Consider the following 8,608-nt stretch of genomic DNA (forward strand, 5'->3'; position numbering starts at 1 on the left):
AACATATTAACATAAACACAAAACGTATAATACAAACAAAACCACACATACATATGTTAGTTATATCCAACATTACTTATAATTAATAAAAGAGAAAATACATTCCTCTTAAAATATACTAAGGTTCAGAATAAAAACTGCACCGCGCTGCTTACAAAGCATGCAAATGAAATAACATTCACATTGGGACTATGTTCAGTATTGAATAAACACAAAACATACAAACAAATATAAAAATAAAAGAAAAATCAAGCCCCGCAAAATATGTACGTAAAATAATCATAACTCTTAAATTAATGCGTGCAAGCGGTTCAATAAAAAAAGTGAACCAATGTTATGCAAAGTAAATACAAAAGAGAAAAGAAATGACTGAGCGAAAATCGCTTTACATTTGACGAGAGGTTCAATCGACTAAATTGAACCGCAAGTTCATACAAAACGTGCAAATACAATCAAAGTCACTGTTGCCGTTTTAGGTATATGGGCAAATGGTTCAATAAAAAAACTGAACCGTGCATAGTAAATACAAAGTAAAAGATTAAATGAATGCATAAGAGTTTCTTACTCTTATGTAGAGGTTGAAAATAAACCAAAAACAAAGTCATTATTGCGATTTTATACTAGCAAATGGCAAAAGTAAAGAAAAAAATTAAAGAAATTTGAAGTGAAAAATAATATTTAGAAATGGATAAATGTGTGATTAAAGATTTGATTCAAATATCTTTTCTTAAACGATCTTCTGAAAAAATGGTTTTAATTCATAAAATGAATAGATCAACTCCAGATATGAAGAATTTGGTACCTGATGTAAAAATGTTAAAATCTGTGGTAAGTCGTCGTTTTCCTACAGCCATTTTCCATAAAAACCAATGGATCACAGGCTGCGAACATTTAAATAAATTGTTTTGTTGGTCTTGTACGCTATTTACTTGTAGGAAGGACAAAACTCAGAAGTAGGGAGAATACGTTATAGTTGGAATTCAGTTTTGATGAAATTCTGAACACCTTACCAAAAAGCTGACGCCTCGCTACTGGTGGGCATTAAGCCTGAATGTTTATATAAAGATATTTTGATGCGTAATATCTAAGTACGCATTCTGAAGATACAAAAGTATTAAATAGTGGCGCAGTGCCGTTATGTTAATTTAGGGTTTTAACTTGTATATATACATTATTTGTATAATCTATTTATGAAAAATTTCTTAAGAAATTTTACAGGTAGTGAATGAAATTAATAACGGTCCTTTACTGATCTTTTCATTTTAACTACTGTGCTTAATGACCAATAAACCAAACAAAAATATAAATATGAATGCAGATAAAGCGTTTTTAGATCCTTTCATCGAATGTTAATAAAAGTAATCGCTGTTTGTGGGATGTCCAAAGCTGTGAATATAAAGATCGCAAAAAAAAGACGCGGCATATATAAAATATACAGAATTATAATCAATTATATGCAAAGCGCAACCTATATGTTAACTATCCATTTTTTCAATTTTAAAATTTTGTCTGATTCTTGTCTGATTGTCAGAGCGAAATCATTTTATTTTAATTTATAAACGATGATTAGAAGTAAAATTTTTTTTAAAAAAACAAGTAAATATAAACATTGTTAAATTTATGATCTAAGCCCAGTAATAAAAAAACGTATTGAAAATTGGTCGTAATAACAATTAATTAATAACCCAAAATAATAATAAAATAATACTTTGTATTCTAAATATGCTTTTCTTTGTTGAAACTTGTTATTAAAATAAAAGAATTTTAAATGTTAATAACCTTTAACTAAAAAAAATATGGAAATGATAAAATTTCTTGAAAAACAAATAAGATATATACATTCTTATGTATATACATGTAAATTTAATTTTTTAAACAGTTTTTATTTTTAAAAAAATATTTATTTATTATATTAAATATATATATCAATTATATGTTATAAATTTACTTTTTCCGAATATGTCGGATTTAAGGCTTAACTTCTTGAATGCTCGAACTAGACTTTAGGCTAGCTCACTCTAGACTGACTCTTGAAGTTTTATTCTTCAATAACTGAAGTTATTATTTAGGTTATGAAATTGGGTTTTATCCAATTAGAGCACAGCTTCTAAAATTCCTGAGAATTTTCTAGAAGCGTCTTTTCCTCCAACCAATAGAATTGGAGCTTCTATTTGCTAAAGCACCTCGTCATTCTTTCCGGAGATCAATATAGCTCCGTCTTTAATAATTTCCAATTCTTTATTTCTTTCTCTTATTTTTTTACATTTAGTTTTTTCATTATTTAATAAATTCGTGAAACAGGATTTTTAATTAATAGATTGACAAAATGTGCTACTTATTTCTATTTTACAATTTTTTATATTTAAATATTTATCATTGCATTTTGCGATTTCTTTATCTATTAATAATTTGCCATCTTCTTTACTTATGGCTCTGGCTTCATATTTCTTACAATTTTGTTTAATAATTGGATATTTGATATATACTTCAATTAGAAAATTTTGAATTCATAATGAGTGAGAGAATGAGAGATTAATTAATACTATGCTCCCCCCATTGTTGGGAATTGGAGCCGCTCCAATTAGATAATTCATGTTGAATTAATGTGTTTAATATATTTTGTTTTTATTAAATTGCTTAAAATCCAGCCAACAAACATCATGATTTAAGTTCTCAATGTATGATGAGAATGAATTTTTTTAATTGTGATTGGTTTTATCTTTAATTTTTTATACATATGACAATAGTCATTGACATATCGTTGTGATATTTTATTATGAAATTTTGTCGTTTGTTTTGTATATATATATATATATATTTTATTATATGGTTTTTTTCCTGAATATTTCATTATGATTATATTTGCAAATAGGTTTCCCATCAAAACCCATAGATACCAGAAGCAGTTGCTTGGTATTCGAAAGAAATATGTGTGAAGAGGGTGTAATAATTTTATTCTTTTTAGTTGTCAGATTCTATATTTTTGAGATTGTTTTTTTTTTCTTGGTTTGAATACCAAAAAGGAATATATAGGTAACTGGGCAGCTTGAGTGCCAATAATATTTGTTTATTATGTTTTTCATAATTTATTCGTCTTTTATTTTTGAAAGACAATGCTTTATGCATTTTCAATTTTGTTTTACAATTTCCCATATTGTAAAAGAAACTATTCATTTCTCTTAAATTGAATAACTTACGAGAATCTGATAAATTACTTTAATTTTTTTAGTATTTTTTATGATTTACTGAATTTAGAGTTTCTGTAGCAGTTTCTAATTTACTGTACGTTTAGAAATTATTTTGATTTTAAGACTTCATTCAAGAGCAATTGTTTTGGCTAACTATTATAAATGTTATTTATTTATTGAAAATATACTTAAAGGATTGTTCATTCTTTATCTCTCCTTTTTCATATAAAGGTGTTTTCTTCCTTTATTTATTAAGTAGTTTACTCTTTTTATATATGTTTATAATTTAAATGTAAATATCTACATTTTGTTTTATATGCAAATGAAACATTTTTATACTATAATGATAATTAATTTTTTATTTAAAATATTTTCTTTACTGTATTCATTATACAGTTATTTTTATTTTTGTAAATATTTTTTTATTTTTTCTTGTTATTTGCGGTCATTAGTCCTAGGTCCGTTTTTGTTTTCGTTATGTCGGTTTTCGAATTTTGTTCCATAAAAATGGAGACTGTTCTAATGGTGGCAGAAAAACCTTCTGTAGCTGTATAATAGTTTTTTTGTTTGTTTTCTTCTGTTAATTTAACATGGTATTATTATAATCGTGTTGTGTTATTTATTTGATTTTTGTTTCTTGTCTGATTGTCAGAGCGAAATTTGTTTGGTAACAGAAGACGGTTGTATAAGTTTTTGTACAACAAGTATAAAATAAGTGTCTTTAAAAGAAGAGAAAAAACAATGTTGTTTTTTTTTTTATTAGTTTCTTTTCAGATACCGAAACGAAATATGATTTGTCTTGGTGTTTTTTTTTATAATATAGTTATAGTGGAATGATATTATTGTTTGCTCCATATAGGAGTTTCAACAATTGTTTTGTTATATTAGAATCATGTTATTGTTTACTCCGTGTAGGAGTTTTAACAATTGTATTGTTTTGTAATGAAGCGGCTGATACTAAAAGTATCCCCTTTTCCTCTTTATTTTTACATAAAGCTACTAAGGAGCCTCATTCTTCACATACAGGACAATATTATAATTGATTCAATAATTTTCATTTATTATATTGCCGGTAATTTCTTCGGCTTAATCTTTTTAGAGCTTTTTTAGAGCTTAATATTTATTTCTCGGTTTTCATTATACGTGATATTATCTTTTATCCTTTCATTTAAAATTCCTAATGTATCTAGTTTCCATTTAGGAATCTTGAGAATATAGTTCAGAAATATCGTTTTCTGAATTCTCTTTAATGTTATTTATTAATGGTAGACGAACCTGTTTCCCTTTTATATTTTTATTTAAATTTTCCTTTTTATTTAAATTTTCATTTTTGCCGGTATTACCGTCGGCTGGCTTTCCAGGATTATTCTTTCCCGGAATATAATTCAATTTATATGAATTTTTATTTTTATTTAATTTTTTATTGTTGCCGGTATTATCTTAGGCTAGCACCTTAGGATTTCCTTTAATCCCAAGGTAAAATATTCTCTTTCTTAATGTATTGCCGGTAATTGCTTCGGCTGGCGCCTTTGAATATTTCTTATCCCAAGGAGGTATCTTTAAATTATATATATTTTTATATTTTTTTGTTTAGTATTTTGCCGGTAAATTTGTCGGCTGGCGCCTTAGGATATTTTTATCCCAAGGAGATACCTTGATTTATATATTTTTCTATAATTCTTTCTTATATTTGTTTTTTTTCTTGTCAATCGTTTTTACTTATAGTGAACAAACCTGTTCCCTATTTTATTTAATTATCTTAGGTTTTTCAAGATTTTTTTCTTGAAATATTATTTGTAACTTTTTTAACTTTTTATATGATTTGAGTCGTTATCTTTTGTTTTTGTTTAATTTCAAGAAAAGTTATGTTCATAATTATTCCTAATTCAAAGTGAATAAAAAGCATATTTAAAATCTTCTGTTTATTTATAATGTATTCTTTATAATTGTATTACTCTAATTGTAATATATGAATTGTACATGTTTTGTTTTGATATTATTCAATATTTGTTTAATTTTAAACATTTAAACATTCTAAACGTTTTTGATAGTTTAATTTAGATTCGTTCTTTACAAAAAGAAGCCATAATTATTTATATATATTTATGATATATTCTAATAGAATTATGTTTATTTATATACTTATATAAATAAATTGTTAGTTTTAATATAAAAATATATTGAATAGCATATTTATTAAATTGATTTTTAACGTCCGTTTTGACGAAACAAACTAAATTCTTAATGGAAACTATAGAATTCAATAGTGAGGAGTAGTAAATTACAACAACAAAATTTCATTTATTAATTAATTGAAAGCCAAAAATATAAGTCTGTCAAAAATATGTCATCCAAAAATAACATGACTAATTATAATTAATTTACATTTAGTTTTTAATTATGTTATTGCATATGTTATATCAGCAAGCATATTATTATATAAAAGTTATATATTATTTATTGTTTTTTAAAATTGCGTTATATTTTTAATATATAAATCTATCAAAAATTTTTTATATATTATTACATTTTACATATAATTTTTTGCAAGTAATATTTTGTTTTATATAAATTCAAAATGTTTCCTTAATATATTTCTGATTACATATTTTATTCACATTCTTAGTTTAGCGCACCCAGCGTAAACGCAATTATAGTGCTAAAAAAAATTAATTATTGACTGTGCAAGTCAATGCATCGTCAATTTTTCTTATTTCTGTGGAGCAATTTGTTTATTTCCTTTAATTCCATTATCGCACGCATTTCCGCTTCAGGATTTAACCTTTTTGATTTTAGGGAGTCCACTAGAATCATGCGTCGTTTCTGGTTACGTGCTCTTTTTCCTCCTCGTCTTTTCTTTATTTGGGGTGTATTTGGTGGCATAGTCAATTTTTTTTCAAGGTCATCTGCTAGTATTTTTCTTGTGGCTACACTGGCTTGGCGATTCGTGTACTGCTCTATTGTCAGTGGTTTTGGACCTGCAGTAGGATTTTCTTTTATTGCTTGTGCAATGTTGGACATTGCAGATAACTTGAACTAATAAGATTATTGATTGCTGTTACGTAATCCTAAGGTAGCGAATGCTTCAAAAATCTGGAAACACTTGGGCTTAGTGGTGAAGTGTTCCGTTTACCTTCTACACCATAGACGCTATCTAGATGTCGGTGCGCTTTAATTGATGCTGTGCGTTCTCGTAGTCTATTTTAAAATGTTTTCTTCTTCAGCATCTAGACGTCGTTCAGTCCGTCCAGCTGTTGGTACTTCAAAGGCTGCTGATCGTTGGATTCGTGACATTGTTGGTCCAAAGATTACTGCAACTTTCGTTGTAATTGTAATCTTAATTAATTTTGTAAGAATAAGTGCGTTTCATTAGTTTTAAATTATTTTTACTACCGGTTTTTTAATTATTGTTTAATTTTATGAATAAATTACTACTTTTGATTTTTATAATATTCAAAAGTTTTTGTTTTTGTGCACTGAAATCTATATATTTTATTTTTACTATATTTTACAGTTATTGTATGTTTTTACTCTTTTACAATTGATATTTGCAATTGTTGATTTGTGCGATAATTCTTAAATATTGTCAAACACAATTATTATTTAACACTTTCATTTATTATGAAGTTGAATTCCAAACTTCAATATTAACTTTATAGATAATTTTATTTATCTTTTTAGTGTTAGTTATTAAAAATTTTTTTTTTAAAAAAATTTCACTCATAAAAAAAATTTTTTTACACTCGCGTAATCTCGTTTTGTATTATTTGAGATTTTTGATTTTTATGTCACTTTTCTCCCTTTTTTTCTTTGGGATACTTAATTGTTAAAATTCGCTGCAAACACCATTGTTTTCGGGTGTTATGTATTGCAGGAATTTTTATTTTTTTCACTCACGTCGCGTAATTTACCTTTTTTTAAAAAAAAATTTTCCACATTAGCGTGAGTTCCCTGTGGTTGATACTCGCGTCACATACTTTTTATTTTTTGCAATAGTTACGAGTGCGTTCACTGTGATTAAAACTCGCGTCGCATACTTTTGTCTGCATTTAGCGTGAGTTTACCGTGACACTCGCGTCGCGTACTTTTTATTTTTCCGCAATAGTTACGAGTGCCCCACGTTGGGCGCCAAATAAATTTTTTAAACACGAGTTTTTATTTTTAAAAGAATATTTATTTATTATATTAAATACAACGTGAGATGAAAAAACTGCAACCAACTTCAGACTGCTGTCATTTCTAAACCGCTCGTCCCACAGCTGTCAGATTTATTCTAGTGACAGCTCATTATATTGTTTACAAGCGCACAAAAGCATTTTGGTGGGAATTTTTCAGAAAAAAAGTTATTTGTGATGGAATTCAAGCGTGAAAGTGTGATTGCTTTGCATTTGGCTGGAAAACCACAAGTGACTATCGTTAGAGCCCTCCAGCATTTAAAAGTGAATAAATGTTTTGTGTCTCGTACCATCGCTCGTTACCATGATACTGGTAGCGTAGCCCGACGTCAAGGAAGTGGACGAAAAAAAACAGCAACATCGGCAGAAATGGTTCGAAAAGTGAAGAAGCGAATTGAACAAAATCCGCGTCGCAGTGGACGAAAACTGGCTCGTGAGCTGAACATATCGCAATATGCCATTCGGCAAATATTGAAAAATGAGCTTGGACTAAAGCCATTGAAGTTCCAAAAAGTGCAAGATCTTACGATCGCAAAAAAGTAGACTCGAAAAAGCTAAAGAGTTGCTTCGCTGGCCGAAAGAGGGAACGCCGATTGTTCTCCGATGAGACCATCGTTATCCAGCAGTTTGTAAACAAACAAAATGATCGTGTTTACTTGCCAGAGAGGTCAGCTGAAAATTTGCAACTTCTGTTGGCCACCACAACTCAAAAGCCGGCCATGGTGATGGTGTGGGCCGCCATAACAGCCGATGGTCGCTCGCCGCTCGTATTCATCGACCGTGGGGTCAAAATCAATGCGCAAATCTATCGCGAAAATATTTTGGAGGGAGTTCTGAAGCCCTGGGCACGCAAACATTTCGGCCGCAGACCTTGAACATTCCAACAGGACTCAGCACTATCGCACTCAGCACGCGCCACCCAAGAATGGTTAAGAAATGAGGTTCCTCGCTTCATTTCCACCGCACAATGGCCACCAAAATCTCCGGATGCCAATCCGTTGGACTATTGTGCCTGGGGTATTTTGGAAAGCAAGGTTGGCACTAAAAAATACCAAAGTGTCGATCATCTCAAGCAAGCGCTTCGCCGAGAATGGGACAAAATACCACAGAGCCACTTTCGGGCAGCGTGTGATGGTTTCATTGGCCGTTTGAAGGCCATAGTTCGTGCCAAAGGTGGCCAATTCGAACAATTCTAAACCGATTCTCAAATTTGATGTTATTTCCGACATTTTTTGCTTTCATTCA

Source organism: Teleopsis dalmanni, chromosome 1 (genome assembly GCF_002237135.1).
Source record: "Teleopsis dalmanni isolate 2A chromosome 1, ASM223713v2, whole genome shotgun sequence".
Classification (NCBI taxonomy): Eukaryota; Metazoa; Arthropoda; class Insecta; order Diptera; family Diopsidae; genus Teleopsis; species Teleopsis dalmanni.